General features: G+C 50.2%; 33 non-coding genes across 33 annotated transcripts; all 33 read left to right on the top strand.

Annotated features, from left to right (window-relative positions):
• The first annotated feature begins 112 nt into the window (after nt 1-112).
• Nucleotides 113-303, top strand: LOC131960809 (U2 spliceosomal RNA). The gene has a single exon (XR_009389760.1). It is a non-coding gene; the product is annotated as a U2 spliceosomal RNA (small nuclear RNA).
• Nucleotides 304-813: 510 nt separating this feature from the next.
• On the top strand, nt 814-977 carry LOC131959356 (U1 spliceosomal RNA). Its single transcript, XR_009389442.1, has one exon. It is a non-coding gene; the product is annotated as a U1 spliceosomal RNA (small nuclear RNA).
• Nucleotides 978-1,589: 612 nt separating this feature from the next.
• On the top strand, nt 1,590-1,780 carry LOC131960312 (U2 spliceosomal RNA). The gene has a single exon (XR_009389639.1). It is a non-coding gene; the product is annotated as a U2 spliceosomal RNA (small nuclear RNA).
• Nucleotides 1,781-2,290: 510 nt separating this feature from the next.
• On the top strand, nt 2,291-2,454 carry LOC131959360 (U1 spliceosomal RNA). Its single transcript, XR_009389444.1, has one exon. It is a non-coding gene; the product is annotated as a U1 spliceosomal RNA (small nuclear RNA).
• Nucleotides 2,455-3,066: 612 nt separating this feature from the next.
• Nucleotides 3,067-3,257, top strand: LOC131960816 (U2 spliceosomal RNA). Its single transcript, XR_009389764.1, has one exon. It is a non-coding gene; the product is annotated as a U2 spliceosomal RNA (small nuclear RNA).
• A 510-nt stretch (nt 3,258-3,767) lies between these two features.
• LOC131959366 (U1 spliceosomal RNA) lies at nt 3,768-3,931 on the top strand. The gene has a single exon (XR_009389448.1). It is a non-coding gene; the product is annotated as a U1 spliceosomal RNA (small nuclear RNA).
• Nucleotides 3,932-4,543: 612 nt separating this feature from the next.
• LOC131960316 (U2 spliceosomal RNA) lies at nt 4,544-4,734 on the top strand. Its single transcript, XR_009389640.1, has one exon. It is a non-coding gene; the product is annotated as a U2 spliceosomal RNA (small nuclear RNA).
• Nucleotides 4,735-5,244: 510 nt separating this feature from the next.
• Nucleotides 5,245-5,408, top strand: LOC131959372 (U1 spliceosomal RNA). Its single transcript, XR_009389449.1, has one exon. It is a non-coding gene; the product is annotated as a U1 spliceosomal RNA (small nuclear RNA).
• A 612-nt stretch (nt 5,409-6,020) lies between these two features.
• Nucleotides 6,021-6,211, top strand: LOC131960429 (U2 spliceosomal RNA). The gene has a single exon (XR_009389673.1). It is a non-coding gene; the product is annotated as a U2 spliceosomal RNA (small nuclear RNA).
• A 510-nt stretch (nt 6,212-6,721) lies between these two features.
• Nucleotides 6,722-6,885, top strand: LOC131959378 (U1 spliceosomal RNA). Its single transcript, XR_009389450.1, has one exon. It is a non-coding gene; the product is annotated as a U1 spliceosomal RNA (small nuclear RNA).
• A 612-nt stretch (nt 6,886-7,497) lies between these two features.
• Nucleotides 7,498-7,688, top strand: LOC131960435 (U2 spliceosomal RNA). The gene has a single exon (XR_009389674.1). It is a non-coding gene; the product is annotated as a U2 spliceosomal RNA (small nuclear RNA).
• A 510-nt stretch (nt 7,689-8,198) lies between these two features.
• Nucleotides 8,199-8,362, top strand: LOC131959383 (U1 spliceosomal RNA). Its single transcript, XR_009389451.1, has one exon. It is a non-coding gene; the product is annotated as a U1 spliceosomal RNA (small nuclear RNA).
• Nucleotides 8,363-8,974: 612 nt separating this feature from the next.
• On the top strand, nt 8,975-9,165 carry LOC131960462 (U2 spliceosomal RNA). The gene has a single exon (XR_009389678.1). It is a non-coding gene; the product is annotated as a U2 spliceosomal RNA (small nuclear RNA).
• A 510-nt stretch (nt 9,166-9,675) lies between these two features.
• Nucleotides 9,676-9,839, top strand: LOC131959756 (U1 spliceosomal RNA). Its single transcript, XR_009389526.1, has one exon. It is a non-coding gene; the product is annotated as a U1 spliceosomal RNA (small nuclear RNA).
• A 612-nt stretch (nt 9,840-10,451) lies between these two features.
• On the top strand, nt 10,452-10,642 carry LOC131960322 (U2 spliceosomal RNA). Its single transcript, XR_009389641.1, has one exon. It is a non-coding gene; the product is annotated as a U2 spliceosomal RNA (small nuclear RNA).
• Nucleotides 10,643-11,152: 510 nt separating this feature from the next.
• On the top strand, nt 11,153-11,316 carry LOC131959390 (U1 spliceosomal RNA). The gene has a single exon (XR_009389455.1). It is a non-coding gene; the product is annotated as a U1 spliceosomal RNA (small nuclear RNA).
• Nucleotides 11,317-11,928: 612 nt separating this feature from the next.
• LOC131960470 (U2 spliceosomal RNA) lies at nt 11,929-12,119 on the top strand. The gene has a single exon (XR_009389679.1). It is a non-coding gene; the product is annotated as a U2 spliceosomal RNA (small nuclear RNA).
• Nucleotides 12,120-12,629: 510 nt separating this feature from the next.
• On the top strand, nt 12,630-12,793 carry LOC131959396 (U1 spliceosomal RNA). The gene has a single exon (XR_009389456.1). It is a non-coding gene; the product is annotated as a U1 spliceosomal RNA (small nuclear RNA).
• Nucleotides 12,794-13,405: 612 nt separating this feature from the next.
• LOC131960476 (U2 spliceosomal RNA) lies at nt 13,406-13,596 on the top strand. The gene has a single exon (XR_009389680.1). It is a non-coding gene; the product is annotated as a U2 spliceosomal RNA (small nuclear RNA).
• A 510-nt stretch (nt 13,597-14,106) lies between these two features.
• LOC131959408 (U1 spliceosomal RNA) lies at nt 14,107-14,270 on the top strand. The gene has a single exon (XR_009389458.1). It is a non-coding gene; the product is annotated as a U1 spliceosomal RNA (small nuclear RNA).
• Nucleotides 14,271-14,882: 612 nt separating this feature from the next.
• LOC131960328 (U2 spliceosomal RNA) lies at nt 14,883-15,073 on the top strand. Its single transcript, XR_009389642.1, has one exon. It is a non-coding gene; the product is annotated as a U2 spliceosomal RNA (small nuclear RNA).
• A 510-nt stretch (nt 15,074-15,583) lies between these two features.
• On the top strand, nt 15,584-15,747 carry LOC131959414 (U1 spliceosomal RNA). The gene has a single exon (XR_009389459.1). It is a non-coding gene; the product is annotated as a U1 spliceosomal RNA (small nuclear RNA).
• Nucleotides 15,748-16,359: 612 nt separating this feature from the next.
• Nucleotides 16,360-16,550, top strand: LOC131960489 (U2 spliceosomal RNA). The gene has a single exon (XR_009389686.1). It is a non-coding gene; the product is annotated as a U2 spliceosomal RNA (small nuclear RNA).
• Nucleotides 16,551-17,060: 510 nt separating this feature from the next.
• On the top strand, nt 17,061-17,224 carry LOC131959419 (U1 spliceosomal RNA). The gene has a single exon (XR_009389460.1). It is a non-coding gene; the product is annotated as a U1 spliceosomal RNA (small nuclear RNA).
• Nucleotides 17,225-17,836: 612 nt separating this feature from the next.
• LOC131960495 (U2 spliceosomal RNA) lies at nt 17,837-18,027 on the top strand. The gene has a single exon (XR_009389688.1). It is a non-coding gene; the product is annotated as a U2 spliceosomal RNA (small nuclear RNA).
• A 510-nt stretch (nt 18,028-18,537) lies between these two features.
• On the top strand, nt 18,538-18,701 carry LOC131959426 (U1 spliceosomal RNA). The gene has a single exon (XR_009389461.1). It is a non-coding gene; the product is annotated as a U1 spliceosomal RNA (small nuclear RNA).
• Nucleotides 18,702-19,313: 612 nt separating this feature from the next.
• Nucleotides 19,314-19,504, top strand: LOC131960835 (U2 spliceosomal RNA). Its single transcript, XR_009389770.1, has one exon. It is a non-coding gene; the product is annotated as a U2 spliceosomal RNA (small nuclear RNA).
• Nucleotides 19,505-20,014: 510 nt separating this feature from the next.
• LOC131959434 (U1 spliceosomal RNA) lies at nt 20,015-20,178 on the top strand. The gene has a single exon (XR_009389462.1). It is a non-coding gene; the product is annotated as a U1 spliceosomal RNA (small nuclear RNA).
• Nucleotides 20,179-20,790: 612 nt separating this feature from the next.
• LOC131960707 (U2 spliceosomal RNA) lies at nt 20,791-20,981 on the top strand. Its single transcript, XR_009389734.1, has one exon. It is a non-coding gene; the product is annotated as a U2 spliceosomal RNA (small nuclear RNA).
• Nucleotides 20,982-21,491: 510 nt separating this feature from the next.
• LOC131959441 (U1 spliceosomal RNA) lies at nt 21,492-21,655 on the top strand. Its single transcript, XR_009389463.1, has one exon. It is a non-coding gene; the product is annotated as a U1 spliceosomal RNA (small nuclear RNA).
• A 612-nt stretch (nt 21,656-22,267) lies between these two features.
• On the top strand, nt 22,268-22,458 carry LOC131960713 (U2 spliceosomal RNA). The gene has a single exon (XR_009389735.1). It is a non-coding gene; the product is annotated as a U2 spliceosomal RNA (small nuclear RNA).
• Nucleotides 22,459-22,968: 510 nt separating this feature from the next.
• LOC131959783 (U1 spliceosomal RNA) lies at nt 22,969-23,132 on the top strand. The gene has a single exon (XR_009389530.1). It is a non-coding gene; the product is annotated as a U1 spliceosomal RNA (small nuclear RNA).
• Nucleotides 23,133-23,744: 612 nt separating this feature from the next.
• Nucleotides 23,745-23,935, top strand: LOC131960335 (U2 spliceosomal RNA). Its single transcript, XR_009389644.1, has one exon. It is a non-coding gene; the product is annotated as a U2 spliceosomal RNA (small nuclear RNA).
• The last annotated feature ends 117 nt before the right edge of the window (nt 23,936-24,052 follow it).

Raw genomic sequence — 24,052 nt, forward strand, 5'->3', positions numbered from 1 at the left:
CGTTGGTGGTACTCTTACTCGCGCTTCCCGAAACTGCTACTTGGGTTTTGAGAACCGGCATCGAGAGTGAGTGTGCAGCCAATCCGCCCTTCACCTCCGACCCTTTGACGGCATCGCTTCTCGGCCTTTTGGCTAAGATCAAGTGTAGTATCTGTTCTTATCAGTTTAATATCTGATACGTCCCCTACCCGGGGACCATATATTAAATTGATTTTTGTAACTGGGAGATGGAATAGGGGCTTGCTCCGTCCACTCCACGCATCGACCTGGTATTGCAGTACTTCCGGGAACGGTGCACCCCTCCTCTCTATGTGAAATGTAAAGCACGTTCGTTCCTCTGCCTGCTCTCTCAGCTTGCGGAACTCTGCCTTCCTGTGTGGCTGATGCTGTTAGCCTTAGTATTGCCCAACCTTCTTTCTGCCCCTGGGCTATGCCAGGGCAAATGTAATAGTTTGCCAACGTGACGCTCCGTGTTGGATTTGGATACGGGGACAATGAGCAGGCCTGTCCCAGCCGATGATGTGGACTCACAATATGTGTACACTTGTTAATGCTCCAATTTCATAGTGACATTCAGTGGGCGTGAACCTTTCTGCAGTGTCCATGACTCTCATTTTAAGAGCAGGAGGCAGCAAAAGGGAGACACGTGAAATGCATGCCTGTGCCCATAACATGAATCAAACAGGTCACTGTTTCCCAGTCTGCTTTCCACTGACCCGACATGTCAGGAGGAAGACAAACACATGCCTTCAGCACCATCAGTCAGCGTGGCGTGTCTGCTACAGGGCAGCCGATCTCTGAGCTGTGCAACTCATACTTACCTGGCAGGGGAGACACCATGATCACGAAGGTGGTTCACCCAGGGCGAGGCTCAGCCATTGCACTCCGGCCGAGCTGACCTCTGCGAATTCCCCAAATGTGGGAATCTCGACTGCATAATTTCTGGTAGTGGGGGACTGCGTTCGCGCTCTCCCCTGACATATACTGTGAAAATTAAAACAAGAGGCAACCCTCAAGTCATTCACGGGGGCTGTAAGCATTTTAGGCTGCTTGAAACGAAGCAGAGCTTACACGGTGATGCCGAGCATCAGTAAGCAGTGGTAGTACAGTACAATGGGCATATGTACGTTCAAGTGCCTGGAAATTGAAGCCCACTTCCGGATTGCTACCTTTGCGTTGAGCAACATATGCGCTAATACAAGCGCAGGAAAGCACACAGGCCTGTTGGTAAATCTTTGTCATCTTTGGTAAAACATGCGGTATTGGCTTTGCTGCTGAAATGTGCATCAGCTGCACTTTGGTGGCATGTCCACCAGGGGCTGTCAGTGCTTGATTTGCTTTCAAAAACACTGACACTGCGTCACGAACTCTAGCAACAAGCAGAGTCCCTTTTCACCCAGAGAGAGCCACAATTTGCACATTTGCTTCTCTAAGAGAACATGCTTTGGAGCGATTCTGAGAGGTTTTCCTCCACTGTCGTTGGTGGTACTCTTACTCGCGCTTCCCGAAACTGCTACTTGGGTTTTGAGAACCGGCATCGAGAGTGAGTGTGCAGCCAATCCGCCCTTCACCTCCGACCCTTTGACGGCATCGCTTCTCGGCCTTTTGGCTAAGATCAAGTGTAGTATCTGTTCTTATCAGTTTAATATCTGATACGTCCCCTACCCGGGGACCATATATTAAATTGATTTTTGGAACTGGGAGATGGAATAGGGGCTTGCTCCGTCCACTCCACGCATCGACCTGGTATTGCAGTACTTCCGGGAACGGTGCACCCCTCCTCTCTATGTGAAATGTAAAGCACGTTCGTTCCTCTGCCTGCTCTCTCAGCTTGCGGAACTCTGCCTTCCTGTGTGGCTGATGCTGTTAGCCTGAGTATTGCCCAACCTTCTTTCTGCCCCTGGGCTATGCCAGGGCAAATGTAATAGTTTGCCAACGTGACGCTCCGTGTTGGATTTGGATACGGGGACAATGAGCAGGCCTGTCCCAGCCGATGATGTGGACTCACAATATGTGTACACTTGTTAATGCTCCAATTTCATAGTGACATTCAGTGGGCGTGAACCTTTCTGCAGTGTCCATGACTCTCATTTTAAGAGCAGGAGGCAGCAAAAGGGAGACACGTGAAATGCATGCCTGTGCCCATAACATGAATCAAACAGGTCACTGTTTCCCAGTCTGCTTTCCACTGACCCGACATGTCAGGAGGAAGACAAACACATGCCTTCAGCACCATCAGTCAGCGTGGCGTGTCTGCTACAGGGCAGCCGATCTCTGAGCTGTGCAACTCATACTTACCTGGCAGGGGAGACACCATGATCACGAAGGTGGTTCACCCAGGGCGAGGCTCAGCCATTGCACTCCGGCCGAGCTGACCTCTGCGAATTCCCCAAATGTGGGAATCTCGACTGCATAATTTCTGGTAGTGGGGGACTGCGTTCGCGCTCTCCCCTGACATATACTGTGAAAATTAAAACAAGAGGCAACCCTCAAGTCATTCACGGGGGCTGTAAGCATTTTAGGCTGCTTGAAACGAAGCAGAGCTTACACGGTGATGCCGAGCATCAGTAAGCAGTGGTAGTACAGTACAATGGGCATATGTACGTTCAAGTGCCTGGAAATTGAAGCCCACTTCCGGATTGCTACCTTTGCGTTGAGCAACATATGCGCTAGTACAAGCGCAGGAAAGCACACAGGCCTGTTGGTAAATCTTTGTCATCTTTGGTAAAACATGCGGTATTGGCTTTGCTGCTGAAATGTGCATCAGCTGCACTTTGGTGGCATGTCCACCAGGGGCTGTCAGTGCTTGATTTGCTTTCAAAAACACTGACACTGCGTCACGAACTCTAGCAACAAGCAGAGTCCCTTTTCACCCAGAGAGAGCCACAATTTGCACATTTGCTTCTCTAAGAGAACATACTTTGGAGCGATTCTGAGAGGTTTTCCTCCACTGTCGTTGGTGGTACTCTTACTCGCGCTTCCCGAAACTGCTACTTGGGTTTTGAGAACCGGCATCGAGAGTGAGTGTGCAGCCAATCCGCCCTTCACCTCCGACCCTTTGACGGCATCGCTTCTCGGCCTTTTGGCTAAGATCAAGTGTAGTATCTGTTCTTATCAGTTTAATATCTGATACGTCCCCTACCCGGGGACCATATATTAAATTGATTTTTGTAACTGGGAGATGGAATAGGGGCTTGCTCCGTCCACTCCACGCATCGACCTGGTATTGCAGTACTTCCGGGAACGGTGCACCCCTCCTCTCTATGTGAAATGTAAAGCACGTTCGTTCCTCTGCCTGCTCTCTCAGCTTGCGGAACTCTGCCTTCCTGTGTGGCTGATGCTGTTAGCCTTAGTATTGCCCAACCTTCTTTCTGCCCCTGGGCTATGCCAGGGCAAATGTAATAGTTTGCCAACGTGACGCTCCGTGTTGGATTTGGATACGGGGACAATGAGCAGGCCTGTCCCAGCCGATGATGTGGACTCACAATATGTGTACACTTGTTAATGCTCCAATTTCATAGTGACATTCAGTGGGCGTGAACCTTTCTGCAGTGTCCATGACTCTCATTTTAAGAGCAGGAGGCAGCAAAAGGGAGACACGTGAAATGCATGCCTGTGCCCATAACATGAATCAAACAGGTCACTGTTTCCCAGTCTGCTTTCCACTGACCCGACATGTCAGGAGGAAGACAAACACATGCCTTCAGCACCATCAGTCAGCGTGGCGTGTCTGCTACAGGGCAGCCGATCTCTGAGCTGTGCAACTCATACTTACCTGGCAGGGGAGACACCATGATCACGAAGGTGGTTCACCCAGGGCGAGGCTCAGCCATTGCACTCCGGCCGAGCTGACCTCTGCGAATTCCCCAAATGTGGGAATCTCGACTGCATAATTTCTGGTAGTGGGGGACTGCGTTCGCGCTCTCCCCTGACATATACTGTGAAAATTAAAACAAGAGGCAACCCTCAAGTCATTCACGGGGGCTGTAAGCATTTTAGGCTGCTTGAAACGAAGCAGAGCTTACACGGTGATGCCGAGCATCAGTAAGCAGTGGTAGTACAGTACAATGGGCATATGTACGTTCAAGTGCCTGGAAATTGAAGCCCACTTCCGGATTGCTACCTTTGCGTTGAGCAACATATGCGCTAATACAAGCGCAGGAAAGCACACAGGCCTGTTGGTAAATCTTTGTCATCTTTGGTAAAACATGCGGTATTGGCTTTGCTGCTGAAATGTGCATCAGCTGCACTTTGGTGGCATGTCCACCAGGGGCTGTCAGTGCTTGATTTGCTTTCAAAAACACTGACACTGCGTCACGAACTCTAGCAACAAGCAGAGTCCCTTTTCACCCAGAGAGAGCCACAATTTGCACATTTGCTTCTCTAAGAGAACATGCTTTGGAGCGATTCTGAGAGGTTTTCCTCCACTGTCGTTGGTGGTACTCTTACTCGCGCTTCCCGAAACTGCTACTTGGGTTTTGAGAACCGGCATCGAGAGTGAGTGTGCAGCCAATCCGCCCTTCACCTCCGACCCTTTGACGGCATCGCTTCTCGGCCTTTTGGCTAAGATCAAGTGTAGTATCTGTTCTTATCAGTTTAATATCTGATACGTCCCCTACCCGGGGACCATATATTAAATTGATTTTTGGAACTGGGAGATGGAATAGGGGCTTGCTCCGTCCACTCCACGCATCGACCTGGTATTGCAGTACTTCCGGGAACGGTGCACCCCTCCTCTCTATGTGAAATGTAAAGCACGTTCGTTCCTCTGCCTGCTCTCTCAGCTTGCGGAACTCTGCCTTCCTGTGTGGCTGATGCTGTTAGCCTGAGTATTGCCCAACCTTCTTTCTGCCCCTGGGCTATGCCAGGGCAAATGTAATAGTTTGCCAACGTGACGCTCCGTGTTGGATTTGGATACGGGGACAATGAGCAGGCCTGTCCCAGCCGATGATGTGGACTCACAATATGTGTACACTTGTTAATGCTCCAATTTCATAGTGACATTCAGTGGGCGTGAACCTTTCTGCAGTGTCCATGACTCTCATTTTAAGAGCAGGAGGCAGCAAAAGGGAGACACGTGAAATGCATGCCTGTTCCCATAACATGAATCAAACAGGTCACTGTTTCCCAGTCTGCTTTCCACTGACCCGACATGTCAGGAGGAAGACAAACACATGCCTTCAGCACCATCAGTCAGCGTGGCGTGTCTGCTACAGGGCAGCCGATCTCTGAGCTGTGCAACTCATACTTACCTGGCAGGGGAGACACCATGATCACGAAGGTGGTTCACCCAGGGCGAGGCTCAGCCATTGCACTCCGGCCGAGCTGACCTCTGCGAATTCCCCAAATGTGGGAATCTCGACTGCATAATTTCTGGTAGTGGGGGACTGCGTTCGCGCTCTCCCCTGACATATACTGTGAAAATTAAAACAAGAGGCAACCCTCAAGTCATTCACGGGGGCTGTAAGCATTTTAGGCTGCTTGAAACGAAGCAGAGCTTACACGGTGATGCCGAGCATCAGTAAGCAGTGGTAGTACAGTACAATGGGCATATGTACGTTCAAATGCCTGGAAATTGAAGCCCACTTCCGGATTGCTACCTTTGCGTTGAGCAACATATGCGCTAGTACAAGCGCAGGAAAGCACACAGGCCTGTTGGTAAATCTTTGTCATCTTTGGTAAAACATGCGGTATTGGCTTTGCTGCTGAAATGTGCATCAGCTGCACTTTGGTGGCATGTCCACCAGGGGCTGTCAGTGCTTGATTTGCTTTCAAAAACACTGACACTGCGTCACGAACTCTAGCAACAAGCAGAGTCCCTTTTCACCCAGAGAGAGCCACAATTTGCACATTTGCTTCTCTAAGAGAACATACTTTGGAGCGATTCTGAGAGGTTTTCCTCCACTGTCGTTGGTGGTACTCTTACTCGCGCTTCCCGAAACTGCTACTTGGGTTTTGAGAACCGGCATCGAGAGTGAGTGTGCAGCCAATCCGCCCTTCACCTCCGACCCTTTGACGGCATTGCTTCTCGGCCTTTTGGCTAAGATCAAGTGTAGTATCTGTTCTTATCAGTTTAATATCTGATACGTCCCCTACCCGGGGACCATATATTAAATTGATTTTTGGAACTGGGAGATGGAATAGGGGCTTGCTCCGTCCACTCCACGCATCGACCTGGTATTGCAGTACTTCCGGGAACGGTGCACCCCTCCTCTCTATGTGAAATGTAAAGCACGTTCGTTCCTCTGCCTGCTCTCTCAGCTTGCGGAACTCTGCCTTCCTGTGTGGCTGATGCTGTTAGCCTGAGTATTGCCCAACCTTCTTTCTGCCCCTGGGCTATGCCAGGGCAAATGTAATAGTTTGCCAACGTGACGCTCCGTGTTGGATTTGGATACGGGGACAATGAGCAGGCCTGTCCCAGCCGATGATGTGGACTCACAATATGTGTACACTTGTTAATGCTCCAATTTCATAGTGACATTCAGTGGGCGTGAACCTTTCTGCAGTGTCCATGACTCTCATTTTAAGAGCAGGAGGCAGCAAAAGGGAGACACGTGAAATGCATGCCTGTTCCCATAACATGAATCAAACAGGTCACTGTTTCCCAGTCTGCTTTCCACTGACCCGACATGTCAGGAGGAAGACAAACACATGCCTTCAGCACCATCAGTCAGCGTGGCGTGTCTGCTACAGGGCAGCCGATCTCTGAGCTGTGCAACTCATACTTACCTGGCAGGGGAGACACCATGATCACGAAGGTGGTTCACCCAGGGCGAGGCTCAGCCATTGCACTCCGGCCGAGCTGACCTCTGCGAATTCCCCAAATGTGGGAATCTCGACTGCATAATTTCTGGTAGTGGGGGACTGCGTTCGCGCTCTCCCCTGACATATACTGTGAAAATTAAAACAAGAGGCAACCCTCAAGTCATTCACGGGGGCTGTAAGCATTTTAGGCTGCTTGAAACGAAGCAGAGCTTACACGGTGATGCCGAGCATCAGTAAGCAGTGGTAGTACAGTACAATGGGCATATGTACGTTCAAGTGCCTGGAAATTGAAGCCCACTTCCGGATTGCTACCTTTGCGTTGAGCAACATATGCGCTAATACAAGCGCAGGAAAGCACACAGGCCTGTTGGTAAATCTTTGTCATCTTTGGTAAAACATGCGGTATTGGCTTTGCTGCTGAAATGTGCATCAGCTGCACTTTGGTGGCATGTCCACCAGGGGCTGTCAGTGCTTGATTTGCTTTCAAAAACACTGACACTGCGTCACGAACTCTAGCAACAAGCAGAGTCCCTTTTCACCCAGAGAGAGCCACAATTTGCACATTTGCTTCTCTAAGAGAACATACTTTGGAGCGATTCTGAGAGGTTTTCCTCCACTGTCGTTGGTGGTACTCTTACTCGCGCTTCCCGAAACTGCTACTTGGGTTTTGAGAACCGGCATCGAGAGTGAGTGTGCAGCCAATCCGCCCTTCACCTCCGACCCTTTGACGGCATTGCTTCTCGGCCTTTTGGCTAAGATCAAGTGTAGTATCTGTTCTTATCAGTTTAATATCTGATACGTCCCCTACCCGGGGACCATATATTAAATTGATTTTTGGAACTGGGAGATGGAATAGGGGCTTGCTCCGTCCACTCCACGCATCGACCTGGTATTGCAGTACTTCCGGGAACGGTGCACCCCTCCTCTCTATGTGAAATGTAAAGCACGTTCGTTCCTCTGCCTGCTCTCTCAGCTTGCGGAACTCTGCCTTCCTGTGTGGCTGATGCTGTTAGCCTGAGTATTGCCCAACCTTCTTTCTGCCCCTGGGCTATGCCAGGGCAAATGTAATAGTTTGCCAACGTGACGCTCCGTGTTGGATTTGGATACGGGGACAATGAGCAGGCCTGTCCCAGCCGATGATGTGGACTCACAATATGTGTACACTTGTTAATGCTCCAATTTCATAGTGACATTCAGTGGGCGTGAACCTTTCTGCAGTGTCCATGACTCTCATTTTAAGAGCAGGAGGCAGCAAAAGGGAGACACGTGAAATGCATGCCTGTGCCCATAACATGAATCAAACAGGTCACTGTTTCCCAGTCTGCTTTCCACTGACCCGACATGTCAGGAGGAAGACAAACACATGCCTTCAGCACCATCAGTCAGCGTGGCGTGTCTGCTACAGGGCAGCCGATCTCTGAGCTGTGCAACTCATACTTACCTGGCAGGGGAGACACCATGATCACGAAGGTGGTTCACCCAGGGCGAGGCTCAGCCATTGCACTCCGGCCGAGCTGACCTCTGCGAATTCCCCAAATGTGGGAATCTCGACTGCATAATTTCTGGTAGTGGGGGACTGCGTTCGCGCTCTCCCCTGACATATACTGTGAAAATTAAAATAAGAGGCAACCCTCAAGTCATTCACGGGGGCTGTAAGCATTTTAGGCTGCTTGAAACGAAGCAGAGCTTACACGGTGATGCCGAGCATCAGTAAGCAGTGGTAGTACAGTACAATGGGCATATGTACGTTCAAGTGCCTGGAAATTGAAGCCCACTTCCGGATTGCTACCTTTGCGTTGAGCAACATATGCGCTAATACAAGCGCAGGAAAGCACACAGGCCTGTTGGTAAATCTTTGTCATCTTTGGTAAAACATGCGGTATTGGCTTTGCTGCTGAAATGTGCATCAGCTGCACTTTGGTGGCATGTCCACCAGGGGCTGTCAGTGCTTGATTTGCTTTCAAAAACACTGACACTGCGTCACGAACTCTAGCAACAAGCAGAGTCCCTTTTCACCCAGAGAGAGCCACAATTTGCACATTTGCTTCTCTAAGAGAACATACTTTGGAGCGATTCTGAGAGGTTTTCCTCCACTGTCGTTGGTGGTACTCTTACTCGCGCTTCCCGAAACTGCTACTTGGGTTTTGAGAACCGGCATTGAGAGTGAGTGTGCAGCCAATCCGCCCTTCACCTCCGACCCTTTGACGGCATCGCTTCTCGGCCTTTTGGCTAAGATCAAGTGTAGTATCTGTTCTTATCAGTTTAATATCTGATACGTCCCCTACCCGGGGACCATATATTAAATTGATTTTTGGACCTGGGAGATGGAATAGGGGCTTGCTCCGTCCACTCCACGCATCGACCTGGTATTGCAGTACTTCCGGGAACGGTGCACCCCTCCTCTCTGTGTGAAATGTAAAGCACGTTCGTTCCTCTGCCTGCTCTCTCAGCTTGCGGAACTCTGCCTTCCTGTGTGGCTGATGCTGTTAGCCTGAGTATTGCCCAACCTTCTTTCTGCCCCTGGGCTATGCCAGGGCAAATGTAATAGTTTGCCAACGTGACGCTCCGTGTTGGATTTGGATACGGGGACAATGAGCAGGCCTGTCCCAGCCGATGATGTGGACTCACAATATGTGTACACTTGTTAATGCTCCAATTTCATAGTGACATTCAGTGGGCGTGAACCTTTCTGCAGTGTCCATGACTCTCATTTTAAGAGCAGGAGGCAGCAAAAGGGAGACACGTGAAATGCATGCCTGTGCCCATAACATGAATCAAACAGGTCACTGTTTCCCAGTCTGCTTTCCACTGACCCGACATGTCAGGAGGAAGACAAACACATGCCTTCAGCACCATCAGTCAGCGTGGCGTGTCTGCTACAGGGCAGCCGATCTCTGAGCTGTGCAACTCATACTTACCTGGCAGGGGAGACACCATGATCACGAAGGTGGTTCACCCAGGGCGAGGCTCAGCCATTGCAATCCGGCCGAGCTGACCTCTGCGAATTCCCCAAATGTGGGAATCTCGACTGCATAATTTCTGGTAGTGGGGGACTGCGTTCGCGCTCTCCCCTGACATATACTGTGAAAATTAAAACAAGAGGCAACCCTCAAGTCATTCACGGGGGCTGTAAGCATTTTAGGCTGCTTGAAACGAAGCAGAGCTTACACGGTGATGCCGAGCATCAGTAAGCAGTGGTAGTACAGTACAATGGGCATATGTACGTTCAAGTGCCTGGAAATTGAAGCCCACTTCCGGATTGCTACCTTTGCGTTGAGCAACATATGCGCTAGTACAAGCGCAGGAAAGCACACAGGCCTGTTGGTAAATCTTTGTCATCTTTGGTAAAACATGCGGTATTGGCTTTGCTGCTGAAATGTGCATCAGCTGCACTTTGGTGGCATGTCCACCAGGGGCTGTCAGTGCTTGATTTGCTTTCAAAAACACTGACACTGCGTCACGAACTCTAGCAACAAGCAGAGTCCCTTTTCACCCAGAGAGAGCCACAATTTGCACATTTGCTTCTCTAAGAGAACATGCTTTGGAGCGATTCTGAGAGGTTTTCCTCCACTGTCGTTGGTGGTACTCTTACTCGCGCTTCCCGAAACTGCTACTTGGGTTTTGAGAACCGGCATCGAGAGTGAGTGTGCAGCCAATCCGCCCTTCACCTCCGACCCTTTGACGGCATCGCTTCTCGGCCTTTTGGCTAAGATCAAGTGTAGTATCTGTTCTTATCAGTTTAATATCTGATACGTCCCCTACCCGGGGACCATATATTAAATTGATTTTTGGAACTGGGAGATGGAATAGGGGCTTGCTCCGTCCACTCCACGCATCGACCTGGTATTGCAGTACTTCCGGGAACGGTGCACCCCTCCTCTCTATGTGAAATGTAAAGCACGTTCGTTCCTCTGCCTGCTCTCTCAGCTTGCGGAACTCTGCCTTCCTGTGTGGCTGATGCTGTTAGCCTGAGTATTGCCCAACCTTCTTTCTGCCCCTGGGCTATGCCAGGGCAAATGTAATAGTTTGCCAACGTGACGCTCCGTGTTGGATTTGGATACGGGGACAATGAGCAGGCCTGTCCCAGCCGATGATGTGGACTCACAATATGTGTACACTTGTTAATGCTCCAATTTCATAGTGACATTCAGTGGGCGTGAACCTTTCTGCAGTGTCCATGACTCTCATTTTAAGAGCAGGAGGCAGCAAAAGGGAGACACGTGAAATGCATGCCTGTGCCCATAACATGAATCAAACAGGTCACTGTTTCCCAGTCTGCTTTCCACTGACCCGACATGTCAGGAGGAAGACAAACACATGCCTTCAGCACCATCAGTCAGCGTGGCGTGTCTGCTACAGGGCAGCCGATCTCTGAGCTGTGCAACTCATACTTACCTGGCAGGGGAGACACCATGATCACGAAGGTGGTTCACCCAGGGCGAGGCTCAGCCATTGCACTCCGGCCGAGCTGACCTCTGCGAATTCCCCAAATGTGGGAATCTCGACTGCATAATTTCTGGTAGTGGGGGACTGCGTTCGCGCTCTCCCCTGACATATACTGTGAAAATTAAAACAAGAGGCAACCCTCAAGTCATTCACGGGGGCTGTAAGCATTTTAGGCTGCTTGAAACGAAGCAGAGCTTACACGGTGATGCCGAGCATCAGTAAGCAGTGGTAGTACAGTACAATGGGCATATGTACGTTCAAGTGCCTGGAAATTGAAGCCCACTTCCGGATTGCTACCTTTGCGTTGAGCAACATATGCGCTAGTACAAGCGCAGGAAAGCACACAGGCCTGTTGGTAAATCTTTGTCATCTTTGGTAAAACATGCGGTATTGGCTTTGCTGCTGAAATGTGCATCAGCTGCACTTTGGTGGCATGTCCACCAGGGGCTGTCAGTGCTTGATTTGCTTTCAAAAACACTGACACTGCGTCACGAACTCTAGCAACAAGCAGAGTCCCTTTTCACCCAGAGAGAGCCACAATTTGCACATTTGCTTCTCTAAGAGAACATGCTTTGGAGCGATTCTGAGAGGTTTTCCTCCACTGTCGTTGGTGGTACTCTTACTCGCGCTTCCCGAAACTGCTACTTGGGTTTTGAGAACCGGCATTGAGAGTGAGTGTGCAGCCAATCCGCCCTTCACCTCCGACCCTTTGACGGCATCGCTTCTCGGCCTTTTGGCTAAGATCAAGTGTAGTATCTGTTCTTATCAGTTTAATATCTGATACGTCCCCTACCCGGGGACCATATATTAAATTGATTTTTGGACCTGGGAGATGGAATAGGGGCTTGCTCCGTCCACTCCACGCATCGACCTGGTATTGCAGTACTTCCGGGAACGGTGCACCCCTCCTCTCTGTGTGAAATGTAAAGCACGTTCGTTCCTCTGCCTGCTCTCTCAGCTTGCGGAACTCTGCCTTCCTGTGTGGCTGATGCTGTTAGCCTGAGTATTGCCCAACCTTCTTTCTGCCCCTGGGCTATGCCAGGGCAAATGTAATAGTTTGCCAACGTGACGCTCCGTGTTGGATTTGGATACGGGGAAAATGAGCAGGCCTGTCCCAGCCGATGATGTGGACTCACAATATGTGTACACTTGTTAATGCTCCAATTTCATAGTGACATTCAGTGGGCGTGAACCTTTCTGCAGTGTCCATGACTCTCATTTTAAGAGCAGGAGGCAGCAAAAGGGAGACACGTGAAATGCATGCCTGTGCCCATAACATGAATCAAACAGGTCACTGTTTCCCAGTCTGCTTTCCACTGACCCGACATGTCAGGAGGAAGACAAACACATGCCTTCAGCACCATCAGTCAGCGTGGCGTGTCTGCTACAGGGCAGCCGATCTCTGAGCTGTGCAACTCATACTTACCTGGCAGGGGAGACACCATGATCACGAAGGTGGTTCACCCAGGGCGAGGCTCAGCCATTGCACTCCGGCCGAGCTGACCTCTGCGAATTCCCCAAATGTGGGAATCTCGACTGCATAATTTCTGGTAGTGGGGGACTGCGTTCGCGCTCTCCCCTGACATATACTGTGAAAATTAAAACAAGAGGCAACCCTCAAGTCATTCACGGGGGCTGTAAGCATTTTAGGCTGCTTGAAACGAAGCAGAGCTTACACGGTGATGCCGAGCATCAGTAAGCAGTGGTAGTACAGTACAATGGGCATATGTACGTTCAAGTGCCTGGAAATTGAAGCCCACTTCCGGATTGCTACCTTTGCGTTGAGCAACATATGCGCTAATACAAGCGCAGGAAAGCACACAGGCCTGTTGGTAAATCTTTGTCATCTTTGGTAAAACATGCGGTATTGGCTTTGCTGCTGAAATGTGCATCAGCTGCACTTTGGTGGCATGTCCACCAGGGGCTGTCAGTGCTTGATTTGCTTTCAAAAACACTGACACTGCGTCACGAACTCTAGCAACAAGCAGAGTCCCTTTTCACCCAGAGAGAGCCACAATTTGCACATTTGCTTCTCTAAGAGAACATACTTTGGAGCGATTCTGAGAGGTTTTCCTCCACTGTCGTTGGTGGTACTCTTACTCGCGCTTCCCGAAACTGCTACTTGGGTTTTGAGAACCGGCATTGAGAGTGAGTGTGCAGCCAATCCGCCCTTCACCTCCGACCCTTTGACGGCATCGCTTCTCGGCCTTTTGGCTAAGATCAAGTGTAGTATCTGTTCTTATCAGTTTAATATCTGATACGTCCCCTACCCGGGGACCATATATTAAATTGATTTTTGGACCTGGGAGATGGAATAGGGGCTTGCTCCGTCCACTCCACGCATCGACCTGGTATTGCAGTACTTCCGGGAACGGTGCACCCCTCCTCTCTGTGTGAAATGTAAAGCACGTTCGTTCCTCTGCCTGCTCTCTCAGCTTGCGGAACTCTGCCTTCCTGTGTGGCTGATGCTGTTAGCCTGAGTATTGCCCAACCTTCTTTCTGCCCCTGGGCTATGCCAGGGCAAATGTAATAGTTTGCCAACGTGACGCTCCGTGTTGGATTTGGATACGGGGACAATGAGCAGGCCTGTCCCAGCCGATGATGTGGACTCACAATATGTGTACACTTGTTAATGCTCCAATTTCATAGTGACATTCAGTGGGCGTGAACCTTTCTGCAGTGTCCATGACTCTCATTTTAAGAGCAGGAGGCAGCAAAAGGGAGACACGTGAAATGCATGCCTGTGCCCATAACATGAATCAAACAGGTCACTGTTTCCCAGTCTGCTTTCCACTGACCCGACATGTCAGGAGGAAGACAAACACATGCCTTCAGCACCATCAGTCAGCGTGGCGTGTCTGCTACAGGGCAGCCGATCTCTGAGCTGTGCAACTCATACTTACCTGGCAGGGGAGACACCATGATCACGAAGGTGGTTCACCCAGGGCGAGGCTCAGCCATTGCACTCCGGCCGAGCTGACCTCTGCGAATTCCCCAAATGTGGGAATCTCGACTGCATAATTTCTGGTAGTGGGGGACTGCGTTCGCGCTCTCCCCTGACATATACTGTGAAAATTAAAACAAGAGGCAACCCTCAAGTCATTCACGGGGGCTGTAAGCATTTTAGGCTGCTTGAAACGAAGCAGAGCTTACACGGTGATGCCGAGCATCAGTAAGCAGTGGTAGTACAGTACAATGGGCATATGTACGTTCAAGTGCCTGGAAATTGAAGCCCACTTCCGGATTGCTACCTTTGCGTTGAGCAACATATGCGCTAGTACAAGCGCAGGAAAGCACACAGGCCTGTTGGTAAATCTTTGTCATCTTTGGTAAAACATGCGGTATTGGCTTTGCTGCTGAAATGTGCATCAGCTGCACTTTGGTGGCATGTCCACCAGGGGCTGTCAGTGCTTGATTTGCTTTCAAAAACACTGACACTGCGTCACGAACTCTAGCAACAAGCAGAGTCCCTTTTCACCCAGAGAGAGCCACAATTTGCACATTTGCTTCTCTAAGAGAACATGCTTTGGAGCGATTCTGAGAGGTTTTCCTCCACTGTCGTTGGTGGTACTCTTACTCGCGCTTCCCGAAACTGCTACTTGGGTTTTGAGAACCGGCATCGAGAGTGAGTGTGCAGCCAATCCGCCCTTCACCTCCGACCCTTTGACGGCATCGCTTCTCGGCCTTTTGGCTAAGATCAAGTGTAGTATCTGTTCTTATCAGTTTAATATCTGATACGTCCCCTACCCGGGGACCATATATTAAATTGATTTTTGGAACTGGGAGATGGAATAGGGGCTTGCTCCGTCCACTCCACGCATCGACCTGGTATTGCAGTACTTCCGGGAACGGTGCACCCCTCCTCTCTATGTGAAATGTAAAGCACGTTCGTTCCTCTGCCTGCTCTCTCAGCTTGCGGAACTCTGCCTTCCTGTGTGGCTGATGCTGTTAGCCTGAGTATTGCCCAACCTTCTTTCTGCCCCTGGGCTATGCCAGGGCAAATGTAATAGTTTGCCAACGTGACGCTCCGTGTTGGATTTGGATACGGGGACAATGAGCAGGCCTGTCCCAGCCGATGATGTGGACTCACAATATGTGTACACTTGTTAATGCTCCAATTTCATAGTGACATTCAGTGGGCGTGAACCTTTCTGCAGTGTCCATGACTCTCATTTTAAGAGCAGGAGGCAGCAAAAGGGAGACACGTGAAATGCATGCCTGTGCCCATAACATGAATCAAACAGGTCACTGTTTCCCAGTCTGCTTTCCACTGACCCGACATGTCAGGAGGAAGACAAACACATGCCTTCAGCACCATCAGTCAGCGTGGCGTGTCTGCTACAGGGCAGCCGATCTCTGAGCTGTGCAACTCATACTTACCTGGCAGGGGAGACACCATGATCACGAAGGTGGTTCACCCAGGGCGAGGCTCAGCCATTGCACTCCGGCCGAGCTGACCTCTGCGAATTCCCCAAATGTGGGAATCTCGACTGCATAATTTCTGGTAGTGGGGGACTGCGTTCGCGCTCTCCCCTGACATATACTGTGAAAATTAAAACAAGAGGCAACCCTCAAGTCATTCACGGGGGCTGTAAGCATTTTAGGCTGCTTGAAACGAAGCAGAGCTTACACGGTGATGCCGAGCATCAGTAAGCAGTGGTAGTACAGTACAATGGGCATATGTACGTTCAAGTGCCTGGAAATTGAAGCCCACTTCCGGATTGCTACCTTTGCGTTGAGCAACATATGCGCTAGTACAAGCGCAGGAAAGCACACAGGCCTGTTGGTAAATCTTTGTCATCTTTGGTAAAACATGCGGTATTGGCTTTGCTGCTGAAATGTGCATCAGCTGCACTTTGGTGGCATGTCCACCAGGGGCTGTCAGTGCTTGATTTGCTTTCAAAAACACTGACACTGCGTCACGAACTCTAGCAACAAGCAGAGTCCCTTTTCACCCAGAGAGAGCCACAATTTGCACATTTGCTTCTCTAAGAGAACATGCTTTGGAGCGATTCTGAGAGGTTTTCCTCCACTGTCGTTGGTGGTACTCTTACTCGCGCTTCCCGAAACTGCTACTTGGGTTTTGAGAACCGGCATTGAGAGTGAGTGTGCAGCCAATCCGCCCTTCACCTCCGACCCTTTGACGGCATCGCTTCTCGGCCTTTTGGCTAAGATCAAGTGTAGTATCTGTTCTTATCAGTTTAATATCTGATACGTCCCCTACCCGGGGACCATATATTAAATTGATTTTTGGACCTGGGAGATGGAATAGGGGCTTGCTCCGTCCACTCCACGCATCGACCTGGTATTGCAGTACTTCCGGGAACGGTGCACCCCTCCTCTCTGTGTGAAATGTAAAGCACGTTCGTTCCTCTGCCTGCTCTCTCAGCTTGCGGAACTCTGCCTTCCTGTGTGGCTGATGCTGTTAGCCTGAGTATTGCCCAACCTTCTTTCTGCCCCTGGGCTATGCCAGGGCAAATGTAATAGTTTGCCAACGTGACGCTCCGTGTTGGATTTGGATACGGGGAAAATGAGCAGGCCTGTCCCAGCCGATGATGTGGACTCACAATATGTGTACACTTGTTAATGCTCCAATTTCATAGTGACATTCAGTGGGCGTGAACCTTTCTGCAGTGTCCATGACTCTCATTTTAAGAGCAGGAGGCAGCAAAAGGGAGACACGTGAAATGCATGCCTGTGCCCATAACATGAATCAAACAGGTCACTGTTTCCCAGTCTGCTTTCCACTGACCCGACATGTCAGGAGGAAGACAAACACATGCCTTCAGCACCATCAGTCAGCGTGGCGTGTCTGCTACAGGGCAGCCGATCTCTGAGCTGTGCAACTCATACTTACCTGGCAGGGGAGACACCATGATCACGAAGGTGGTTCACCCAGGGCGAGGCTCAGCCATTGCACTCCGGCCGAGCTGACCTCTGCGAATTCCCCAAATGTGGGAATCTCGACTGCATAATTTCTGGTAGTGGGGGACTGCGTTCGCGCTCTCCCCTGACATATACTGTGAAAATTAAAACAAGAGGCAACCCTCAAGTCATTCACGGGGGCTGTAAGCATTTTAGGCTGCTTGAAACGAAGCAGAGCTTACACGGTGATGCCGAGCATCAGTAAGCAGTGGTAGTACAGTACAATGGGCATATGTACGTTCAAGTGCCTGGAAATTGAAGCCCACTTCCGGATTGCTACCTTTGCGTTGAGCAACATATGCGCTAATACAAGCGCAGGAAAGCACACAGGCCTGTTGGTAAATCTTTGTCATCTTTGGTAAAACATGCGGTATTGGCTTTGCTGCTGAAATGTGCATCAGCTGCACTTTGGTGGCATGTCCACCAGGGGCTGTCAGTGCTTGATTTGCTTTCAAAAACACTGACACTGCGTCACGAACTCTAGCAACAAGCAGAGTCCCTTTTCACCCAGAGAGAGCCACAATTTGCACATTTGCTTCTCTAAGAGAACATACTTTGGAGCGATTCTGAGAGGTTTTCCTCCACTGTCGTTGGTGGTACTCTTACTCGCGCTTCCCGAAACTGCTACTTGGGTTTTGAGAACCGGCATTGAGAGTGAGTGTGCAGCCAATCCGCCCTTCACCTCCGACCCTTTGACGGCATCGCTTCTCGGCCTTTTGGCTAAGATCAAGTGTAGTATCTGTTCTTATCAGTTTAATATCTGATACGTCCCCTACCCGGGGACCATATATTAAATTGATTTTTGGACCTGGGAGATGGAATAGGGGCTTGCTCCGTCCACTCCACGCATCGACCTGGTATTGCAGTACTTCCGGGAACGGTGCACCCCTCCTCTCTGTGTGAAATGTAAAGCACGTTCGTTCCTCTGCCTGCTCTCTCAGCTTGCGGAACTCTGCCTTCCTGTGTGGCTGATGCTGTTAGCCTGAGTATTGCCCAACCTTCTTTCTGCCCCTGGGCTATGCCAGGGCAAATGTAATAGTTTGCCAACGTGACGCTCCGTGTTGGATTTGGATACGGGGACAATGAGCAGGCCTGTCCCAGCCGATGATGTGGACTCACAATATGTGTACACTTGTTAATGCTCCAATTTCATAGTGACATTCAGTGGGCGTGAACCTTTCTGCAGTGTCCATGACTCTCATTTTAAGAGCAGGAGGCAGCAAAAGGGAGACACGTGAAATGCATGCCTGTGCCCATAACATGAATCAAACAGGTCACTGTTTCCCAGTCTGCTTTCCACTGACCCGACATGTCAGGAGGAAGACAAATACATGCCTTCAGCACCATCAGTCAGCGTGGCGTGTCTGCTACAGGGCAGCCGATCTCTGAGCTGTGCAACTCATACTTACCTGGCAGGGGAGACACCATGATCACGAAGGTGGTTCACCCAGGGCGAGGCTCAGCCATTGCACTCCGGCCGAGCTGACCTCTGCGAATTCCCCAAATGTGGGAATCTCGACTGCATAATTTCTGGTAGTGGGGGACTGCGTTCGCGCTCTCCCCTGACATATACTGTGAAAATTAAAATAAGAGGCAACCCTCAAGTCATTCACGGGGGCTGTAAGCATTTTAGGCTGCTTGAAACGAAGCAGAGCTTACACGGTGATGCCGAGCATCAGTAAGCAGTGGTAGTACAGTACAATGGGCATATGTACGTTCAAGTGCCTGGAAATTGAAGCCCACTTCCGGATTGCTACCTTTGCGTTGAGCAACATATGCGCTAATACAAGCGCAGGAAAGCACACAGGCCTGTTGGTAAATCTTTGTCATCTTTGGTAAAACATGCGGTATTGGCTTTGCTGCTGAAATGTGCATCAGCTGCACTTTGGTGGCATGTCCACCAGGGGCTGTCAGTGCTTGATTTGCTTTCAAAAACACTGACACTGCGTCACGAACTCTAGCAACAAGCAGAGTCCCTTTTCACCCAGAGAGAGCCACAATTTGCACATTTGCTTCTCTAAGAGAACATACTTTGGAGCGATTCTGAGAGGTTTTCCTCCACTGTCGTTGGTGGTACTCTTACTCGCGCTTCCCGAAACTGCTACTTGGGTTTTGAGAACCGGCATTGAGAGTGAGTGTGCAGCCAATCCGCCCTTCACCTCCGACCCTTTGACGGCATCGCTTCTCGGCCTTTTGGCTAAGATCAAGTGTAGTATCTGTTCTTATCAGTTTAATATCTGATACGTCCCCTACCCGGGGACCATATATTAAATTGATTTTCGGACCTGGGAGATGGAATAGGGGCTTGCTCCGTCCACTCCACGCATCGACCTGGTATTGCAGTACTTCCGGGAACGGTGCACCCCTCCTCTCTGTGTGAAATGTAAAGCACGTTCGTTCCTCTGCCTGCTCTCTCAGCTTGCGGAACTCTGCCTTCCTGTGTGGCTGATGCTGTTAGCCTGAGTATTGCCCAACCTTCTTTCTGCCCCTGGGCTATGCCAGGGCAAATGTAATAGTTTGCCAACGTGACGCTCCGTGTTGGATTTGGATACGGGGACAATGAGCAGGCCTGTCCCAGCCGATGATGTGGACTCACAATATGTGTACACTTGTTAATGCTCCAATTTCATAGTGACATTCAGTGGGCGTGAACCTTTCTGCAGTGTCCATGACTCTCATTTTAAGAGCAGGAGGCAGCAAAAGGGAGACACGTGAAATGCATGCCTGTGCCCATAACATGAATCAAACAGGTCACTGTTTCCCAGTCTGCTTTCCACTGACCCGACATGTCAGGAGGAAGACAAACACATGCCTTCAGCACCATCAGTCAGCGTGGCGTGTCTGCTACAGGGCAGCCGATCTCTGAGCTGTGCAACTCATACTTACCTGGCAGGGGAGACACCATGATCACGAAGGTGGTTCACCCAGGGCGAGGCTCAGCCATTGCACTCCGGCCGAGCTGACCTCTGCGAATTCCCCAAATGTGGGAATCTCGACTGCATAATTTCTGGTAGTGGGGGACTGCGTTCGCGCTCTCCCCTGACATATACTGTGAAAATTAAAACAAGAGGCAACCCTCAAGTCATTCACGGGGGCTGTAAGCATTTTAGGCTGCTTGAAACGAAGCAGAGCTTACACGGTGATGCCGAGCATCAGTAAGCAGTGGTAGTACAGTACAATGGGCATATGTACGTTCAAGTGCCTGGAAATTGAAGCCCACTTCCGGATTGCTACCTTTGCGTTGAGCAACATATGCGCTAATACAAGCGCAGGAAAGCACACAGGCCTGTTGGTAAATCTTTGTCATCTTTGGTAAAACATGCGGTATTGGCTTTGCTGCTGAAATGTGCATCAGCTGCACTTTGGTGGCATGTCCACCAGGGGCTGTCAGTGCTTGATTTGCTTTCAAAAACACTGACACTGCGTCACGAACTCTAGCAACAAGCAGAGTCCCTTTTCACCCAGAGAGAGCCACAATTTGCACATTTGCTTCTCTAAGAGAACATACTTTGGAGCGATTCTGAGAGGTTTTCCTCCACTGTCGTTGGTGGTACTCTTACTCGCGCTTCCCGAAACTGCTACTTGGGTTTTGAGAACCGGCATTGAGAGTGAGTGTGCAGCCAATCCGCCCTTCACCTCCGACCCTTTGACGGCATCGCTTCTCGGCCTTTTGGCTAAGATCAAGTGTAGTATCTGTTCTTATCAGTTTAATAACTGATACGTCCCCTACCCGGGGACCATATATTAAATTGATTTTTGGACCTGGGAGATGGAATAGGGGCTTGCTCCGTCCACTCCACGCATCGACCTGGTATTGCAGTACTTCCGGGAACGGTGCACCCCTCCTCTCTGTGTGAAATGTAAAGCACGTTCGTTCCTCTGCCTGCTCTCTCAGCTTGCGGAACTCTGCCTTCCTGTGTGGCTGATGCTGTTAGCCTGAGTATTGCCCAACCTTCTTTCTGCCCCTGGGCTATGCCAGGGCAAATGTAATAGTTTGCCAACGTGACGCTCCGTGTTGGATTTGGATACGGGGACAATGAGCAGGCCTGTCCCAGCCGATGATGTGGACTCACAATATGTGTACACTTGTTAATGCTCCAATTTCATAGTGACATTCAGTGGGCGTGAACCTTTCTGCAGTGTCCATGACTCTCATTTTAAGAGCAGGAGGCAGCAAAAGGGAGACACGTGAAATGCATGCCTGTGCCCATAACATGAATCAAACAGGTCACTGTTTCCCAGTCTGCTTTCCACTGACCCGACATGTCAGGAGGAAGACAAACACATGCCTTCAGCACCATCAGTCAGCGTGGCGTGTCTGCTACAGGGCAGCCGATCTCTGAGCTGTGCAACTCATACTTACCTGGCAGGGGAGACACCATGATCACGAAGGTGGTTCACCCAGGGCGAGGCTCAGCCATTGCACTCCGGCCGAGCTGACCTCTGCGAATTCCCCAAATGTGGGAATCTCGACTGCATAATTTCTGGTAGTGGGGGACTGCGTTCGCGCTCTCCCCTGACATATACTGTGAAAATTAAAACAAGAGGCAACCCTCAAGTCATTCACGGGGGCTGTAAGCATTTTAGGCTGCTTGAAACGAAGCAGAGCTTACACGGTGATGCCGAGCATCAGTAAGCAGTGGTAGTACAGTACAATGGGCATATGTACGTTCAAGTGCCTGGAAATTGAAGCCCACTTCCGGATTGCTACCTTTGCGTTGAGCAACATATGCGCTAATACAAGCGCAGGAAAGCACACAGGCCTGTTGGTAAATCTTTGTCATCTTTGGTAAAACATGCGGTATTGGCTTTGCTGCTGAAATGTGCATCAGCTGCACTTTGGTGGCATGTCCACCAGGGGCTGTCAGTGCTTGATTTGCTTTCAAAAACACTGACACTGCGTCACGAACTCTAGCAACAAGCAGAGTCCCTTTTCACCCAGAGAGAGCCACAATTTGCACATTTGCTTCTCTAAGAGAACATACTTTGGAGCGATTCTGAGAGGTTTTCCTCCACTGTCGTTGGTGGTACTCTTACTCGCGCTTCCCGAAACTGCTACTTGGGTTTTGAGAACCGGCATTGAGAGTGAGTGTGCAGCCAATCCGCCCTTCACCTCCGACCCTTTGACGGCATCGCTTCTCGGCCTTTTGGCTAAGATCAAGTGTAGTATCTGTTCTTATCAGTTTAATAACTGATACGTCCCCTACCCGGGGACCATATATTAAATTGATTTTTGGACCTGGGAGATGGAATAGGGGCTTGCTCCGTCCACTCCACGCATCGACCTGGTATTGCAGTACTTCCGGGAACGGTGCACCCCTCCTCTCTGTGTGAAATGTAAAGCACGTTCGTTCCTCTGCCTGCTCTCTCAGCTTGCGGAACTCTGCCTTCCTGTGTGGCTGATGCTGTTAGCCTGAGTATTGCCCAACCTTCTTTCTGCCCCTGGGCTATGCCAGGGCAAATGTAATAGTTTGCCAACGTGACGCTCCGTGTTGGATTTGGATACGGGGACAATGAGCAGGCCTGTCCCAGCCGATGATGTGGACTCACAATATGTGTACACTTGTTAATGCTCCAATTTCATACTGACATTCAGTGGGCGTGAACCTTTCTGCAGTGTCCATGACTCTCATTTTAAGAGCAGGAGGCAGCAAAAGGGAGACACGTGAAATGCATGCCTGTGCCCATAACATGAATCAAACAGGTCACTGTTTCCCAGTCTGCTTTCCACTGACCCGACATGTCAGGAGGAAGACAAATACATGCCTTCAGCACCATCAGTCAGCGTGGCGTGTCTGCTACAGGGCAGCCGATCTCTGAGCTGTGCAACTCATACTTACCTGGCAGGGGAGACACCATGATCACGAAGGTGGTTCACCCAGGGCGAGGCTCAGCCATAGCACTCCGGCCGAGCTGACCTCTGCGAATTCCCCAAATGTGGGAATCTCGACTGCATAATTTCTGGTAGTGGGGGACTGCGTTCGCGCTCTCCCCTGACATATACTGTGAAAATTAAAATAAGAGGCAACCCTCAAGTCATTCACGGGGGCTGTAAGCATTTTAGGCTGCTTGAAACGAAGCAGAGCTTACACGGTGATGCCGAGCATCAGTAAGCAGTGGTAGTACAGTACAATGGGCATATGTACGTTCAAGTGCCTGGAAATTGAAGCCCACTTCCGGATTGCTACCTTTGCGTTGAGCAACATATGCGCTAATACAAGCGCAGGAAAGCACACAGGCCTGTTGGTAAATCTTTGTCATCTTTGGTAAAACATGCGGTATTGGCTTTGCTGCTGAAATGTGCATCAGCTGCACTTTGGTGGCATGTCCACCAGGGGCTGTCAGTGCTTGATTTGCTTTCAAAAACACTGACACTGCGTCACGAACTCTAGCAACAAGCAGAGTCCCTTTTCACCCAGAGAGAGCCACAATTTGCACATTTGCTTCTCTAAGAGAACATGCTTTGGAGCGATTCTGAGAGGTTTTCCTCCACTGTCGTTGGTGGTACTCTTACTCGCGCTTCCCGAAACTGCTACTTGGGTTTTGAGAACCGGCATCGAGAGTGAGTGTGCAGCCAATCCGCCCTTCACCTCCGACCCTTTGACGGCATCGCTTCTCGGCCTTTTGGCTAAGATCAAGTGTAGTATCTGTTCTTATCAGTTTAATATCTGATACGTCCCCTACCCGGGGACCATATATTAAATTGATTTTTGGAACTGGGAGATGGAATAGGGGCTTGCTCCGTCCACTCCACGCATCGACCTGGTATTGCAGTACTTCCGGGAACGGTGCACCCCTCCTCTCTATGTGAAATGTAAAGCACGTTCGTTCCTCTGCCTGCTCTCTCAGCTTGCGGAACTCTGCCTTCCTGTGTGGCTGATGCTGTTAGCCTGAGTATTGCCCAACCTTCTTTCTG

The sequence above is a fragment of the Centropristis striata genome, chromosome 2, assembly GCF_030273125.1.
Source record: "Centropristis striata isolate RG_2023a ecotype Rhode Island chromosome 2, C.striata_1.0, whole genome shotgun sequence".
Taxonomy (NCBI): Eukaryota; Metazoa; Chordata; class Actinopteri; order Perciformes; family Serranidae; genus Centropristis; species Centropristis striata.